This window comes from Pyrus communis, chromosome 5 (assembly GCF_963583255.1).
Source record: "Pyrus communis chromosome 5, drPyrComm1.1, whole genome shotgun sequence".
In the NCBI taxonomy this organism is placed as follows: domain Eukaryota; kingdom Viridiplantae; phylum Streptophyta; class Magnoliopsida; order Rosales; family Rosaceae; genus Pyrus; species Pyrus communis.
The window spans coordinates 1,556,590-1,575,709 of record NC_084807.1 but is presented as its reverse complement, the minus strand read 5'-3'; the positions used below and the strand labels follow the sequence as shown (position 1 = coordinate 1,575,709).

At 34.6% G+C, this 19,120-nt stretch overlaps 1 pseudogene; it reads left to right on the top strand.

Moving 5' to 3' along the window:
- The first annotated feature begins 13,234 nt into the window (after positions 1–13,234).
- On the top strand, positions 13,235–16,912 carry LOC137733518 (disease resistance protein RGA2-like; annotated as a pseudogene).
- Positions 16,913–19,120: the final 2,208 nt, after the last annotated feature.

Genomic DNA, 19,120 nt, shown 5'->3' with positions numbered 1-19,120 from the left:
GTAGACCGAACCGTAATGTTCTAATAATAAATTTAAGTGGAACCGCACCGAATCGAACCGTTAATATATTTCGGTTCCGGTTTCAGTTTAGGGGTGGAACCCCACCAAACTGCACCGTGCCCACCCCTAGAATCCACAGTTCTCGAGCACTTGTGCTGCCAATGACACAAGATACAGCCGATAGGGAAAGTGTGACAGTGATGAGCTGCATCAAAGCGCGATCATGCATTTTCCATACCTTATATTCATCTGTGTCAGTTCTGGATGATGAATCCCCAGAATCAACATCAGACTCCCCAGAACCCGAAGATATAAACTGTGCAGGACAGGGAAGAGAACCATCCAAGAACCCCATAATTCCATGACCTTCAAGGAGCAATTCCATCTGAAAATGCCAGGTGAGATAGTTGGACTCATCAAGTTTGATAGTAACCGACGTAGGAACAATAGATATAAGAGAGGTGATTGGCGATTGCACAATTTGTAGTTGAGTGGCAGTCACCATTGCAGCTTGTGAAGGAAAAAAATTCACACAGGAAATATATCGAACACTTGGCGGACACGATTGTAAAGAGGAACAATCGCAAGATAGGGAAACTTGTAAAGGCCCGAAACCAAGAAAAAACCACAATAACAGAGAAGAAGAAGAAGATCTGGAGCAGCGGAAGGAAGAGATCCAAGATCGAGATAACCGTTCAAGCAAGAATAGCTCGATCGGCGAATGATACCATGTAAAGCAACTGATTATGTTGCAGAAATGTATTAATGCAGAAATGACTATGAAGGTTTTAAAGAGATGAGGAAAGAAATGTAGAGAGAGAGAAATGAATTGTTGTAATATTTTTCTATATGTTGCAATTACATTCATTACATTTGTTATATATTCACACCACAAGCTTGTTCACTAAGACTCCTTATAACTGCCTTAACCTCCTTATAACAAACCTACTAATCCATTGACACATGGCACACTATCTAACCATTCATTATATACTGTTAACAGATTCTATATTTGGTCATTTCTTAAATCTATACTTTACTGCACCTGTTTTGTCATTCGACACCTCACAACTTCCCAAGAAATTCGCCATCGTGTCAACATGCTTGGCTGATTAACTAGTGAACATAAAGAGAGCCTCGATTTAGAACATTTCTGAAGAGAAACTCATGTTCAAAACAACTTAACACTCCAAGCATTAACCAAACACACTGATTAGGAGGATGAAAGAGAAAACCTGTAACAAAGAAAAATTCCAAAAACAGAAAAACACTTCTGATTCTCCCCAGTTCTGAAAAGCCAGAGAAGGCGAGATAGCTAATCATCAAACAATTTAACTTCAGATACAATCTCACACTTCAAAAAGCGACGGTTCTTCATTTTCAATACCAAAATGCTACTCTTGTATGTATGTGAGTGCATGCAGTGTGTCACTTGGGCCGTTGGCTTTTTGAGGTATGTTCATTTATAGGGATTTTGTAACTGTGTTGTTGAATTTTTAATGTATGCTTGGATTTTAAAGGGGCACTGTATTTATGGGTTGTTGTACGATTCTAGGGAGATATAGGGGATTGAGAGGTCATGCTAAGGAGAGTATATTACTTGCCACTGAGGAATATACTTCATATAATAGCAATGTGATGATGTGTGGCATGCTTTAACTAAGGGATATTTTTGAGTAGTAAGAAAGCCAAACAGAGTCACATTTTTGTTTTTTTGTTTTTTTATGGATTTGGTAACTAAAATTTTGGGTGAACTAATGTTTCTTATGTTTCTCAAGGAAATAGAACTTTTTTGGAAACCATCTCTTTCTAATCAAAGACGTTCAGTTTCTTCCCACTCATTGTACAATGTGTTTATATGTCAGCTCACTTGAATGTACATAAAAAAAAAACTATTTGTTCATAATTGTGTTGGATTTATTCAACTTAAATGTGTTTTATTCATCCGATTACACATGAAATAACAGGTTGCCGTAGCAACGCGAGGACATATTTTCTCGTACCAACTAAGAGAGTGTATTCAATTGGGAATTTGAGATATTTTAATGGATTTATAAATTCATGGATTTTTATGGAGTTTAACTGCTTTGTAGAGATTCTATGTAAAATTTTGATTCAATTCCCTCGAAGTCTCATGGGAAGAGGTGAGATTTGTGAATGTTTAAAATACACTACAAAATATCTCTAATTCCCTCTAATTCCTCAACTTTTCCAAATTCTCTAAATTCTAATTATAATTGAATACATCTGAAATATTATAAATTTCTTTAAAATTCTAATTGAATACATCCGGATTTCTAAATATTTTAATAAATTATCTTAAAATTCTAATTAAATATATTTGAACTTCAGAGAATCACTTGAAATCCTAATTAAATACCCCTAAATTTATTAAAACAATTAAAATCTCTCAAAATCCTAAGCAAGAACACATACAAATGTGGAACTCATTTTCTGATTACCCCACCATTTAGACAACCCATTTTCTGATTATTACATTTTTTTTGTTGTTAATTTTAAATGATTGTCTCATTCCATAACTTCAAGACTGTTCTTCAAATCAACATAACACATCAATCAGGATCCTCATATATATATAAATAGTTGATTTTTCAAACTTGTTGAAATTTGATTAGTTCAACTTTATCATCTTTTGAAATTTCTATGGAAGAATAATCCTCCGGATGCCAAAAAATCTTTTGGTATAGCCAACTGATACGACAGTCTTCATTCCTAACTTATATTGTATGCGTGTTGACTGTTGGGTATCCTAGATCCATGAAGTTTCTTGTACCACCAAGCACCCACGCTCGTCCAACTACATCCCAAACTATTGTGTTTGGTTTATGATTCACTAGCCTTCATGCACGCGCCTGCATTTTTTAATCACACTATTATCCGCGTATGAAAGACATTTTTTTATAACCGGCATTACAGCCTCTTAAGATGAAAATTGCAATATTTCCAACTTGGAACCTGCCACTCTTGTTCCTTAAAGACTTAAAAAGTAAACTGTATGATTTTTACTCTATTTTAGGTCATGTGTCAATGAGTACCCCACCATTTAGACAACCCATTTCTGATTATTACATTTTTTTTTTTTTTGTTAATTTTAAATGATTGTCTCATTCCATAACTTCAAGACCGTTCTTCAAATCAACATAACACATCAATCAGGATCCTCATATATATAAATAGTTGATTTTTCAAACTTTTTTGAAATTTGATTGGTTTAATTTTATCATCTTTTGAAATTTCTATGAAAGAATAATCCTCCAGATGCCAAAAAATCTTTTGGTATGGCCAATTGATACGACATTCTTCATTCCTAACTTATATTGTATGCGTGTTGACTGTTGGGCATCCTAGATCCATGAAGTTTCTTGATTCACCAAGCACCCACGCTCGTCCAACTACATCCCAAACTATTGTGTTTGGTTTATGATTTACTAGGCTTCATGCACGCGCCTGCATTTTTTAATCACATTATTATCCGCGTATGAAATACCTTTTTTATAACCGGCATTACAGCTTCTTAAGATGAAAGTTGCATTATTTCCAACTTGGAACCTGCCACTCTTGTTCCTTAAAGACTTAAAAAGTAAATTATATGATTTTTCCTCTATTTTAGGCCATGTGTCAATGAGGACCCCACCATTTAGACAACCCATTTCTGATTATTACATTGTTTTTTTTGTTAATTTTAAATGATTGTCTCATTCCATAACTTCAAGACCGTTCTTCAAATCAACATAACACATCAATCAGGATCCTCATATATATAAATAGTTGATTTTTCAAACTTTTTTGAAATTTGATTGGTTTAATTTTATCATCTTTTGAAATTTCTATGAAAGAATAATCCTCCAGATGCCAAAAAATCTTTTGGTATGGCCAATTGATACGACATTCTTCATTCCTAACTTATATTGTATGCGTGTTGACTGTTGGGCATCCTAGATCCATGAAGTTTCTTGATTCACCAAGCACCCACGCTCGTCCAACTACATCCCAAACTATTGTGTTTGGTTTATGATTTACTAGGCTTCATGCACGCGCCTGCATTTTTTAATCACATTATTATCCGCATACAAAAGACCTTTTTTATAACTGGCATTGCAACCTCTTAAGATGAAAATTGCATTATTTCCAACTTGGAACCTGCCACTATTGTTCCTTAAAGACTTAAAAAGTAAATTGTATGATTTTTCCTCTATTTTAGGTCATGTGTCAATGAATACTCCACCATTTAGACAACCCATTTCTGATTATTACATTTTTTTTTTTTGTTAATTTTAAATGATTGTCTCATTCGATAACTTCAAGACCGTTCTTCAAATCAACATAAACACATCAATCAGGATCTTCATATATATATATATATATATATATATATATAAATAGTTGATTTTTCAAACTTGTTGAAATTTGATTAGTTCAACATTATCATCTTTTGAAATTTCTATGGAAGAATAATCCTCCGGATGCCAAAAAATCTTTTGGTATAACCAACTGATACGACAATCTTCATTCCTAACTTATATTGTATGCGTGTTGACTGTTGGGTATCCTAGATCCATGAAATTTCTTGATTCACCAAGCACCCACGCTCATTCAACTACATCCCAAACTATTATGTTTGGTTTATGATTCATTAGCCTTCATGCACATGCCTGCATTTTTTAAATCACGGTATGCTACGCGAGGAGAGAAGAATCTAATTGGGCAGTGAGGAGAGAAACCGGGAAAAGGAATTATGGGGAGTGATTTGTGGCAAGTGATTGGCTGTTTGCGTGAGGGAGAGGGAACACGGATCCCCTTTTTGTGGGATTGTTTGACCTTCAAAGTTTGTACTACCTTTAATGTACAAATCAGATTGCTAACAGTGTTTTACACACTGTAAATTCGTATGTGCGTGTACAAAAATACTCGTGGTTAACGTACTTTAACAGGGCGTAATTTTTTCGTTACAGATCCGATTCAAGTATGACACGCGTTCATAGCGACGAGTACAATTTAAGTACGAAACCAAGAAAAGAAACAACAGTCGAAAACAACATCCACGTCAAATTACACTTTTCCCCAAAAAGGTAAAAATGTCAAATTACACAAACAAAAAGGAAATTACAGTGAAAATTTGGAACGGGTCGTCACAAAAAGCAAGATTATGTTTGGTCTTATCAATAGAAGTAGAATTGATTCATACGAAATACATCCATGGGTGTACAACCACAATTTTTCAAGATCAATGGACTACATAGTCTACAACTTTCAGGTCCATATACCACATCTTCTTCAACCATAGTCATAAAACAAGAACATTGAATGATTTAATGAATTCAAGTTATACTCTTACACGAACTTCAGAGCCAAGATTAACCAAAGTCCTAAGACTGGTCACACTATTTTCTCCAAAATTCTATATGTTCTTCCAAAAATCCGAGCATTAATTTAAATAAAAGTCAAGAAAACACCTTCAACAACCAAACATCACCAAATGGGATTGCATTTCCCAATTGTCGAATTAAAATAAAAAAAAAAAAAAAATCGCATGCGGGTAAAATTTAATTAGTCATAACGAAAGAGGGAAAATAGAAAAGGATACAAAAATTTGTGTTGCTCGAACACCTTGTCTCTGCAAAACAAGAATCACTCCACAAAAAAAAAAAAAAAAAAAAAAAAAGAAACATAATACAATTTAATTTGATGAGCAACTAAATTTGCTGCAATTGGAGCTTGGTAATGTCGGCAAAGAAAACCACAGAAAATGGCTTCAATAAAGTAGTTGGGAGAGGGTCTATGAAACGGTGCCATTGTGCAATGGCACAAACGAGGTCTGGTTTGAGGTGTTTGTCGACGAATTCTTCGAGTTTTTGAATTTTGTGGTGGAAGATGTCCACGAGCCCTAGATTAGACTCAATTAAAATTCAACAGCACAACCTTCTCCAACTCTAATGTCCTTTGAATATCGACTTTCATTGGCTCAACAGTCAATATTGATCACTCTGTATTGCCTCGCCACAGAGATAGTGATGGCTCAAAATGAAGTTTGGGGATCTAATCTGTGGATTTTGCATGGGGACAGAGATGGAGCTGCGATGTGAAATTAAAAAGAAAAAAAATGAAAGGTTTCGAATGTCAGGAAGAAATGTGGGAAGGAGACAAAATAAATATACTAAACAGACAAAAGTTTGCGGTCATAGGTAAAATTGGAAACTCAATATTTGGGCTATTTAAATTGAACTGATTTATTGTTGGGCTTTATCTTAATCATTAAACAAAGTTATTACATAACTTTTGATTAAAATTTAAAGTTGTGAAATCCTTGTTATTAGTTTTTCTTATAATATATAGTAACGTGTGGGCCCAGGGAGTGGGAGAGAGAACATTTGTTGAAATCTCCTCATTCCAAATGGACCCCAATTTATGACTTTCTTTGTCCCCATAATAAATGGTTTTAGCCTTAAATTTCCTCATTCCTCATTGTCTGATTGTAACCGTTCAAAACTTGTGAAAAAGTCAGTTATAATTTTGTTTAATTAATTGTAGAACCAAAATTTAAATTTGAGATTTCTTCGGAATGGTATATTTATATGTTTACTAAAGTGGAATGGGAGTGGAAAAAAAAAAAGGGAATTGGATTCTTTCTAAATTGATTCTGCAGTTTGATCATTTAATAATTTTTAAAGAATGAAAAAATAGACGGAGTCCACTCAAAATCCGTAATTATACTCATTAAAATCAAGAATTCCAATACTTAAAAAGGGCATGAGATTTTGACTCCAAGAGAAAGTTGCGAGATGGAGAAAAAAAATATTCGAATTGTGTGAGATTATTAGAGTTTTTTGAAATTTGTCCTAAAACTTTTATTTTTAGCCTCTGTCCTCTGAGAAGGACATTAAAAATGGAGAGCCTTCAGAGTACTTGCTTCCATTTGGATGATGGCCCTCAGGCTAATTTCATAGCATCTAAAATTCTAGAAACCAATCTATAATAATAATAATACTACTAATATCTCATTATCCCTTCTACTTTTAGTGTAGATTCTGGAAACCAATTTAAATTCATTCATTAATTCTTGGCAACTCCTAATGTAGATTATATTATCAACATAAATGAACATTACGATATCTCATCATCTCTTTATTTTTAGTGTACAATGTTGTTTCACTGGTAGTCTTCTAATAGTTACATAGTTTTGGCAGTATTCAAGCTTACATCAAAGCAATCTTAGCATTTCATCTTACACCTTATGAGATGAAGACACTTGGCAAAAGAGTAGCATTATTATTATTTATTTTTTGTCCTCATGTTGAAACTAGAAATTAGAGTAGATCTAATTTACTCAGCTAAAAGAAAGCTTTAGAAGTTGGGGTAGATTAATTTTCTCAACTGCTCAAAAATAAACAACAATACAATATATAATTATTAGTTATTAATTACGCAATAAATGTGAGGATCGATGAATAAATTAGTAGTGAAGATACCATTAAAATTGGACTGATTGCTTCTATTTGGAAGTGTTGGGTGTAGAAACGTGCAGCGTTGGGTGTACAAATGCCCAAATGGCGGGGTAATATAGTAGCATGTGGGTCCAGCAAATGGAAGAGAGAACGTGTGCTGGAAATCAAATCCCGTCATTAGTGGAAGACACAAACAAATCCGTGATTGTTGTAATTGCGTTTTCTTACGGGTCCACACAACACAAGCTTTACTAGAACACTAGCTAATACTTTACTAGACTAAAGTTGAATGATTGTATTTTCCAATTTGGACGTTTTGATATAGGCACCTTATTTTTAAATGTAATAGACTAAACATCTATTCCTTTTACAAATTTGATTAAACACTTTCCCTACAATTTTGGTACTTTAATTTTATTTAATTAGAAGTTTATTCACGTTAGCATTCCCTTTTTTTCTCCTATTTTTATGCCTCTCTTATTATGATGATTTAAGATTTTTTTATTTTTTTATTAAAATATTTATTTTAGTAAATTAAGGGGTGTGCTATCCACACACCTCATTTTATTTCTCACACATCTTTGATAATTTCTGTCCGTTGATCTTCTTCAATTCATCCGATCCGACGGCCGAAAATTCAAAAGGTGTTTGAGAAGTAAAATGGGATGTGTGGATATCACACCTCTAAATTAAATAGAATGTAACAAAATTCGTTGTTAGGTGCGTTTGGTTATATCGGTACGTTTGATTATAATAGTACATTTGAATTTTTGGTCCATTTGGCTTATTGGTACATTTGAATTTTTGGTACATTTAGTTTTTGGTACATTTGAATTTCTGATACGTTTGTTTTCAAAACATAAGTTTTATTACTTTTTGTCCTAATAATGAGGAATTACTTTAATTAATTTTTTTTATATAGAAAGAGTCATTAATCAAAAAACAATAGCCTTTTTATTAATTCAAAATTATATGATTTATCGTTATTATTTAGCATTATCTACAATAATAAGGATTTATCTCTGATCAACTAAAAGTTGTTCCAGAGACTTATCTACCAAAAAATAAGACTATCTAGCGCACTGTGTATGAATCAAACATATTTTTAAACATTCCAAATAGATGAATATTCATTTTAATATAGTTTATAATCGGGTACGTTTTAATTCGGGGTTGGTACGTTTTCATTTGACGTTGGTATGTTTTCATTTAATGTTGGCACGTTTCCATTTGGCATGGGTGTACATTTAGATTCGAAAAGTTTAAATTTTTAGACTTAAATATAGTTGAAATTATTTAAAATATATAGAAGATATTTAAATGTAAATTAATTTCAATTAATCTGAAGTAGTTTAAGTCTGAGTATTTTAATTAAATGTTTCAAAAGCTTAATAAAAAACTTAAAAAGCATAAATGTTTAATCTACAAAAGTCTAAAAGGAAGCATCTAATTCTAAAACATAGATGTTCAAAAGTCTTTACTTTTACACAACTTAGACTTTTACACACATTTAAACTTTTATATACACCTTTATACTCTTTTTTTTTTTACACACTTTTAGACTATTCTGTCACATCCCGGCCCGGGTGGGATCGCTTTCCGGGCCCGCTCCACCACCGTAGCACGATATTGTCCGCTTTGGGCTTACCATTCCCTCACGATTTTGTTTTTGGGAACTCACGAGCAACTTCCCAGTGGGTCACCCATCATGGGATTGCTCTAGCCCCCTTCTCGCTTAACTTCAGAGTTCCTACGGAACCCGAAGCCAGTGAGCTCCCAAAAGGCCTCGTGCTAGGTAGGGATTGAAATATACATTTAAGGATCACTCCCCTGGGCGATGTGGGATGTCACAATCCACCCCCCTTAGGGGCCCGACGTCCTTGTCGGCACATCACGACCAGGGTTAGGCTCTGATACCAAATTTGTCACATCCCGGCCCGGGTGGGACCGCTTCCCGGGCCCGCTCCACCACCGTAGCACGATATTGTCCGCTTTGGGCTTACCATTCCCTCACGGTTTTGTTTTTGGGAACTCACGAGCAACTTCTCAGTGGATCACCCATCATGGGAGTGCTCTAGCCCCCCTTCTCGCTTAACTTCGGAGTTCCTACGGAACCCGAAGCCAATGAGCTCCCAAAAGGCCTCGTGCTAGGTAGGGATTGAAATATACATTTAAGGATCACTCCCCTAGACGATGTGGGATGTCACATTTTCCACATAATTTTATATTTTTGTTCACACTTTTAAACTTTTGTACACACCTTAGACGTAAACTAAGGGGCACTTGCTTTTGTAGTTTTTCGTAACTATTTTTATAATTTATGGGCCATGGTCTGTGACTGTGATGCACTCAATTTTTTTTTAGGGAAAATTGCTCATCAAAGTGAGCAACTTTGTTATGTGTCGGTGTGTCCGAGATTGCATGCATTTTTAAGGCAATGCAACCAAGGATGCCTGCATAATTAAAGTAATCCCAGAGAAGAAAATACGAAGTATGACTGCATCATTAAAGTAATCCCAAAGAAGAAAATTAAAGTAGCTTTATTATGTGCTATTAATTCAAAATCATTGTAGGTGTCAAAAGTTAATCATGTAGTGGGAACCGGTGACTTTGTTTTTATGCAGACAAAACTTAAAAAAAAAAAAAAAAAAAAACCTTAATTAAGACTTGGGCTAAAAGTTAACGATATAGTAGGAGCTGATGTAAAAACATTGTTTAACTTTCAGTTTTATCACTTCCTGGAACCAAATAGTGTAGATGCACTGTGAAAGCATGCTGGTTTATTTGTTAATTATTGAGAGGTTCAAGGTAACCCATCAACCTAAAACACGTTTGGATGATTTGTTAATTATTTGAGGGGCTCAGGTAACCCACCAACGTGGAAAATGAAGCAAAGGTGTAGCTAGCTGTCATTCTGTATTTTTCTGGGTTAGTGGGATGTCTAGGATTTGAACAAAAGTTGCACTTTATGTCTTGTTATAAATCTCTTTCGGACTACTTAGCCTTTTTAACCACTGGTCTTTTTCCTTGCTTTGTTTATGGCCTTTTCCTGGGGCCAGACTGCCTTTTAGCCTCCTTTGTTGTACATCCCATGGTAATTCAACTTAAATCGTATAGAGAGAGGATTGGTAAAAAGAAAAAAGAAAGAAACCAAACCTTTAACCATGACATATAACAAATAGATTATCTCATGCACAAAAAGTCAATAAATTCAGTAAAAACTGAAGGTAAAGAGTAAATTCAAACAATTGAGAAACATACATGAAGCAACACATGGAGAAAAAGTAAAAAAATTGAGTAAAAATAAATGCAAACAATTGAATAATACACACACACACACACACACACACACAACAGCTAGAAGCATGCAGAGAGAAACGGTAAAAATCCCAAACTCATCTGATTATCTTGAAACCAACCAGATCCTTCTCACAATCCAAAATCCAAATAACCACTTATAATCCATAAAATTACAATGAAATCAATACCAGAATGCACCAAACAACAGTATAAAAAAAATGCAGTAAAAGCAAGGACCAATTCAACAGCCCAAATAAGCAAAAAGATTCATACCTCAATTGAATTTTGAACTTGATTCTCCCTTAAAAATCTTGATCTACAAAACCAAATTAGTATTATTAATAATAAAGTAACACGATAATGTAGCAAACAACATTGAAAATTAAAATCTAGTAAAGGTAAAGATCAATTCAACAATCTAAATAAGCGGAAGCATTCAGACCAGAACTGAATTTGCAGATTGATTTTGTCGCTTAAAAATTCTAATTTGCAAAACAAAATCAATTTTATTAACACCGATAATTTAAGATTTGATATGAAAAACAAATCTATAATATAGACCTTTCACTGTTAATGAACAATGGTTTTTGTGTTGGGTTTTAGTATATGTATAATGTTGCTTCACTAGAACTCTTTTAACGGTTATATAGTTTTGACAATATTTAGGCTTACATCAAAGTAATCTTAACCTCTCATCTTACGTCTTATAAGATGAAGACACTTGGCAAAAGGGTAGTATTATCATTATTTTTTTATCTCAACCATCGTTTTGAAATTAGAAATTGGAGTCGATCTAATTTTCTCAGCTGCTCAAACATAAACACAATGCAATATATAGTTGCGTGTGGGCCCAAGGAGCGGGAGAGAGAACATTTGTTTATTATGCGACGAGAGAATGATCATGATTTAATCAAAGAAATTTCATAGTGTACTAAATTTAATAATATAATTTGTGAGGATCGATGGGTAAATTTAAAACTGAAGATACCAATAAAATTGCAAACGGGTTGAAAAAGTACGGATGAGGATCCCCTCCGATCCTCATTGTCTAATTGTAATCAATATTGGATTGAGCTTTGAAATTTCCTCATTCCCAAATGGACCCCAATTTATGACTTCCTTTGTCCCCATAATTGAGGGGTTTTGGCCTTATATTGTGGCAAAAGGGATACAATATGAATACCATTCAGAACTTTTGAAAATGTTATAATTTTGTTTAATTAATTGGAGAATCAAAATATAAATTTGAGATTTCTTCGGAAGGGTATATTTATATGTTTATTAAAGTGGAATGGGAATGAAAAAAAGGGAATTGGATTCTTTCTAAATTGATTCTATAGTTTAATCGTTTAATAAGTTTTTAGGAATGAAAAAAATAGACGAAGTCCACTAAAAATCAGTAATTATACTCATGAAAATCAAGAATTTCAATACTTAGGGGGCATGAGAATTTTTTTTTTATTTAAAAAAAAAGAAATTATCTACACTAAAGTAGAGATGAGTGAGCTTAGCCTCACAATAAATTAACAATAATTTGATTCAAATTCTCATTTGGCGAGACTCGAACCTAAAATCTCTCACTTAAAAATGAAGAGCCCTTTAGTACTTGCTTCCATTTGGATATTGGCCCTCAGGCTAATTTCATAGCATCTAATAAATAAACTAAAATTCTAGAAACCAATCGCAACATTCCTTTTACTTTTAGAGTAAATTCAGGAAACCAATTTAAATTAATCCATTAATTCTTGTCAGCTCCTAGTGTAGATTATATTATCAACATAAATGAACACTATGATATGTCATCATCCCTTCTAATTTTCTCAGCTGAAAAAAAAAAAAAAAAAAGTTAAAAGAAAGCGTAAGAAATTGGAGACATAAACAAATGTCCTTTTTTCTCAACTGAAAGAAAGCGTTAGAAATTGGAGTAGATCAAATTTTCACAACGGCTCAAACATAAACAAAATACAATGTATAATTATTTGTTATTAATTACAAAATAAATGTGAGCATCGGTGAACAAATAAGTAGTGAAGATACCAATAAAATTGAAATGATTGCTTCTAGTTGGAAGTGCTGGGTGTAGAACCGGCCAGCGCTGGGTGTACAAATGCGCAAATAGTGGGAACAGAGTAGCGTGTGAGCCTCGTGATTTGTTGTAATTGGCATTTTTTATTGGGATAGGATTCTCTTCTCTCTCTTTTTTTTCTTTTCTTTCTTTTTCTTATATTTGAACGGTAACAGTTAAATCACATCAATATCTTACATTAATTTTTTATAACAAGAAAAGAAAAAAGACAAAATAAAAGAATGTAAAATAAGAAATTAAAAGGAGATGAGAAGAAGATAGGAGAGAATTCTGCTTCTTCTTGCGGATGAAAAGCACTAGCTAATACTTTACTAAAGTAGAATGATTGATGCTCTCCACAAAAAAAAAAGTAGATTGATTGATTGTGTTTTCTAATTTGTCTGATTGTAATCATTCAATACTTTATCAAGCCACTAGACTAAAGTAGAAGACAATTATGAAGACCAGCAGTAACATATTGACCGGTCTCGTTTTCATTTTATGCATGGAATTATATGTGAGTGGCTGCATATAAAGACAAGCAGGAGGAGCCATCTTTCGCTACGCAAAACCATTTTCTCACTTACAAGTTTCTACTTCATTTCACTTGTCTTTTTTCTTGTCCTGAATCTAAGAAATGGCGGAAAGAGTTCTCTTCAACGTTGCAGGAGGGATCATTGAGAGGCTAGGCTCCCTAGCTTTCCAAGAGATTGGATTGATTTGGGGTGTCCAAGACGAGTTCCAGAAGCTCAAAGAGAGTGGCCAGATTCCAAGCTGTTCTTCTTGACGCTGAGCAAAAGCAAGCCAACAATGAAGTCAGACTGTGGCTCCAAAGCGTAGAAGACGCAGTTTATGAAGCCGATGACGTGTTGGATGAGTTTAATACTAAAAATCAACGGAGAAAAATGGTGCTTGAAAATACAAAGCTGTCAAAAAAGGTACGCCTCTTCTTCCTCTAGCTCAAATCAACTTGCTTTTGGGCTAAAAGATGGGACATAAGATAAAAGATGTTAACAAGAGGTTTGGTGAGGTTGCATCTCATAGAACCTTTTCATAGTCACATTAGCCTATAGATATCCACCTATTAGGAATACAATAGGTCTCTCAATAACTCAATTAACTGCAATAAGTTCTCTACGTTATTATTTTGAATGTTTCATATAACTTAACGTTACAAAATTCTATTAACTTAACGTTACAAAATTCTATTAACTTAATTAATATAGTTCTTTCATATTAGTGATTATGTCTATTCAAATTCTTACAGGTGGGCCTTTTTTTTTCTGGCTCAAATCAACTTGTTTATAGGCTGAAGATGGGTCATATGATAAAAGATATTAACAAAAGGCTGAGTGAGGTTGCAAATCGTAGAACCTTTCACTTAGAAGTAAATTGTGAAGATACACGATTTGTAAAGAGAGAGAAGGTCACTCACTCATTTGTCCGTAAGGAAAATATTATAGGGAGAGATAAAGATAAAATGGAAATTATCCAACTTTTGTTGGATTCCATCCCAACTGAGAATGTGTCAACCATTTCCATAGTTGGAATTGGAGGATTGGGAAAAACTGCACTTGCCCAACTCATATTCAACGAGGAGGTGATTCAAAAGCATTTTGAGTTGAAAATATGGACATGTGTCTCTAATGTATTTGAGTTGGATATAGTTGTTAAGAAAATCCTTCAATCCAAAAATCATGACGAGATTGAGCAGTTGCAAAATGATCTTAGGGAAAAAGTAGATGTGAAGAAGTACCTACTTGTGTTGGATGACGTGTGGAATGAGGATCGAGAGAAGTGGCTTAGCTTGAAGAACTTGTTAATGGGTGGTGGAGAAGGTAGTAGAATACTAATAACCACTCGTAGTAAAACCGTTGCGACGATATCAGACACAGCTAAACCATACACCTTAAAGGGTTTGAATGAAGAGCAAAGTTGGTCTTTATTTAAGAAAATGGCTTATAAAGATGGAAAGGAGCCAGAGAATTCAACAATTAAGGCAGTTGGGGAGGAGGTTGCAAGAAAATGTCAAGGAGTGCCACTCGCTATAAGGACGATAGGTGGGATGTTGTTCACCAAAGATGACGAAACTGATTGGTTGAATTTCAAACAAAAGACACTTTCAAAAATAAATCAAGAACAAAATGATATTTTACCAACACTTAAATTGAGTTATGATGTGCTCCTATCACATTTGAAGCATTGTTTTGCTTATTGTAGTTTGTTCCCACCTGATTATGAGATCTCTGTTCAGAGATTGATTAGACTTTGGGTGGCGCAAGGGTTCATTAAGTCATTTGATGAAAACAAGGGTTTGGAGGATGTTGCATATGAATATTACAAGGAGTTGTTGTGGAGATCGTTTTTTCAAGAAGAAGAAAAAGATGAGTTTGGTATAATTAGAAGTTGTAAAATGCACGATCTCATGAATGAACTTGCAATCTTAGTGTCGGGGGTTGGAAGTGTCGTAGTTGAACCAAACCAAAAGAATTTTCATGAAAAGCTTCGTCATGTATCTTTCAATTTTCAAATTGATCCGTTGGAAAGGGAAGTGCCAACTTTGTTGCCAAAAGCAAAAGAAATACGAACTTTTCTTTTTCTTTGCCAAAAGGAGTTGAGTGGTAGAGATGGGTCATTATGTGATTCATTTTGTGCTAAAATTGTTTCAAATTTGAAGTCATTGCGTATGTTGAGTCTCAATGAAATGGGAATTAAAAGAGTACCTAAATGTCTTAAAAAAATGAAACATTTGAGATATCTTGATCTTAGTGGGAATCCCATGGAGAGACTTCCAGATTGGATGGTTGGACTGTCGAATTTGGAAACACTAGATCTCACTTGGTGTCGGAGTCTTGTGGAATTGCCTAGAGACATTAAAAAAATGATCAACTTAAGGCATCTCATCTTGGAAGGCTGTTGGAAAGTGACTGGAATGCCACGTGGAATTGGTGAATTGAATGGTGTTCGTACATTGAATATGTTTGTTTTGAGCGAAAGCAATTGTTTGGGGAGGGGCGGTAGTGCTGGTCTTGCTGAGCTGGGGACCCTTAAGGAATTAAGGGGACGCTTAGAGATAAGGAATTTGAGGCATGTGGTGTCAGAATCAAATGTTGGTACACCTCTCAAGGACAAACACCTTGATGAGTTGCAATTAAGGTGGAAATATGGAGAAGATGTAAGGGGAGTTGATGAGGAGGATATTATAAAGTCAATGGAAGTATTGCAACCCCATTCTAATCTAAAGCACTTGTCCGTGCTGTATTATGGTGGTGTGAGGTTTGCGAGTTGGTTTTCTTCTCTCATAAATATTGTTAATCTGGAATTGTATTTATGTGAGAGATGCCAACATCTTCCACCCTTGGATCTTTTGCCTTCCCTTAAGTCTCTTATGCTTTGGAATTTGGAGAAGTTGGAGTACATATCAGAGAAAGAGAGCAGTAATAGTATGAGTGATGAGATGATGAGGATCTCATTCTTTCCCTCCCTGGAGACACTAAGGTTATACAAATGCCCTGTTCTGAAGGGATGGTGGAGGGCGCACACTCATAACAGCGATGATTCTTCTTCATCAACGGAAAATCTGTCGTTGCCTTCTTTTTCCTGTCTTTCTACATTGAGGATCTGGAATTGTCCTAATCTAACTTCCATGCCTCTGTATCCAAATGTGGAGAGAATAGATCTTGAGAAGAGCAGCTGGAAGGTTGTTGATTCCTTGTTTGTTAGAGGAGCATCTGATATTACACATGATGTTGGTGTTGATGTTGATGTTTCTGCCTCTTCTTCTTCCCCTCATCTCTCCAAATTAACACATCTGACACTCGGTGGAATTGAGGATTTGGCATCACTGCCAGAAGAAATAAGCAATCTCACGTCACTGCAGCACCTTGAATTTAGTAATTGCTCTAATTTGACATCACTGCCAGAAGAAATAAGCAATCTCACGTCACTGCAGCACCTTGAATTTAGTAATTGCTCTAATTTGGCATCACTGCCAGAAGGGATTCGTGGACTCCCCTGTTTAAATAGATTGAAAATTCAGAATTGCCCCTTGTTAAACGAAGAAGGTGAGGACTGGCCTAATTAAGGTGCGTTTTCTAACTTGTTTCAATTCACACTAGCCTAATTCAATATATGCCAATCTCATTTCTTAATTTTATTCTTCATTCATCATCACCAGCATTTTTTTACGTTTTCTTTTCAAATGACATTACCATGTGGATCAAAGTTTCCGTCGTCCATACTTTTTAACTTCAATTTTTTTTTTAATCTCTCTCTAATTCCCTTCTTTTCAATTATAGTCTTATATGCAGCGAATGAGGCGTCAACCTTTTGGATTCAATATGTGATGGCCACGTTGACTGCTTGGAGTGGTTGTTTATGTTTTTTATTTTATTTTATTTTTTTTTTATCATCGGGGTTTAGGTACTATATCCCCCCTGTTGTAATGTTTTTTCTTCAGTAATATAATATGGGCGTGAGGACCTAGCCCACAGCTTTGACTGGGTTCCAGCCCTCTTTAAATATTTCTTTTTAATATAACTCCAACAACAGCGACCATCAAAAGAGCTTCCCAGAGCGACATGGTCTCGTTGCCATAAGAATCCTTTGTACACAGGCAATTCTAAAACCATAAGATACCTAAAACAAACCTACTGATATTACAGAATGGTTTAACCCAAAGTTATTTAATTCAAACGCCGAACTCAAACCCTAAGCACCTTGATACTCCTTAAACCCGGGAAAGAGTGTATACTCCCAGTTGCAGAATCCCAAAGCCACGCTTGAAACGTCTGAAGCTGAGGGTTGAGCTTAAGTTGTTCCATGAGTGCATTAGCTTCTTTCCAGCCCAGATCGCATCATCCACCTAAAAATATTGCAAAAGAAAAATGTTTTAGCTCCTAAATCCAAACAGCAAAAGAAAAAACACAGAAAATTAAGTAAACAGAACGCAACTGAACTTGCACAGCTGCTTCTCAAATTCACGAAATGTTGATAGAATGTTGCAGCTGCGCGGCAAATTCATCAGGTAATTTCTGTTGCCAATGATTTTCTATCAAATGAATTCATTTTGTGTTCAAATTCTAAGTAATTAATAATAAGAAGGATACCATGAATTTTATTTTGGGAAGCTGTGCAACATACCCTCCTCTGGTGAAAACATATCCTACAATGCAGCAAATTAATAATAAGAAGGATACCATGAATTAAACTTCTTATTTGCTGCTCATTTCGGAAGGCCAGTTCGAAAAAAGCTCCTATTTTAGATTGCAAATTTTGTGATGACAAAGGATAGAGTAGAACATAATAAGTTTTCTGCACTCTTCTCTATTTCCAGAAATAAAACTTGATCCTGCACGGCCACGAAAACTTCATCGGAACCCTACCTGATGCAAGCGACGGACTAGGAACCTTAATTGGGTGCTTATTTCAGAATGTCAGTTGGAAAACATCCTATTTTCTATTCAATCTCTATGACCACCGCATTACTGGATTCTTAGTGATTTTCTATCAATACTGGATTCTATATTTGGTCATTTCTTAAATATATACTTTACTGGACCTGTTTAGTCATTCGACACCTCACAAATTCCAAAAAAATTCACCATCATGCCAACATGCTTGGGTGATTAACTAGTGAACATACAGACAGCCCCGATTCAAAACATTTCTCAAGAGAAACTCAAGTTCAAAACAACTTAAAACTCCAAGCATTAACCAAACAAAATGATTAGGAGGATGAACGAGAGAAATTTGTAACAGAGAACAATTGCCCAAAATAGAAAACACTTTATTCCTCCCCAATTTCTGAAAAACTAGAGAAAGCAGGATAGGGCTGGTTTGGTATTGTTGTGCTTTGAAAAAATGCTGCTTTTACTGTACTGTGAGAATAAGCAGCTATAAAATAAAACAGCAGAGTGTTTGGTAAACTCTTTTGTAAAAGTGCTTTTGAAAAAAAAAAAGCAGTATTATAGTATTTGCATTGGTAGATTAATAATAAGAAAATGAGGTCACTTGGTATTACGATTTAGTGATATTTCTCTTTACTTGTAAGTGATAAGTGTTAGGTTTGATTCTCGCAAAGGCGAAGTTGAACAATATTATTACTAGTTCATTGTGAGACTAATTCTACTAATTCCCCTTAATGTATATAATATCAATTATTAAAAAAATGATAATATTGATTGTTCAAATAATAATAATAATAATAATAATAATAATAAAATAGGAAAAGTGGGAAAGTGAGAAGGTAGTTGTACATATACAAGATCATATAAACCAATTATATTTTATC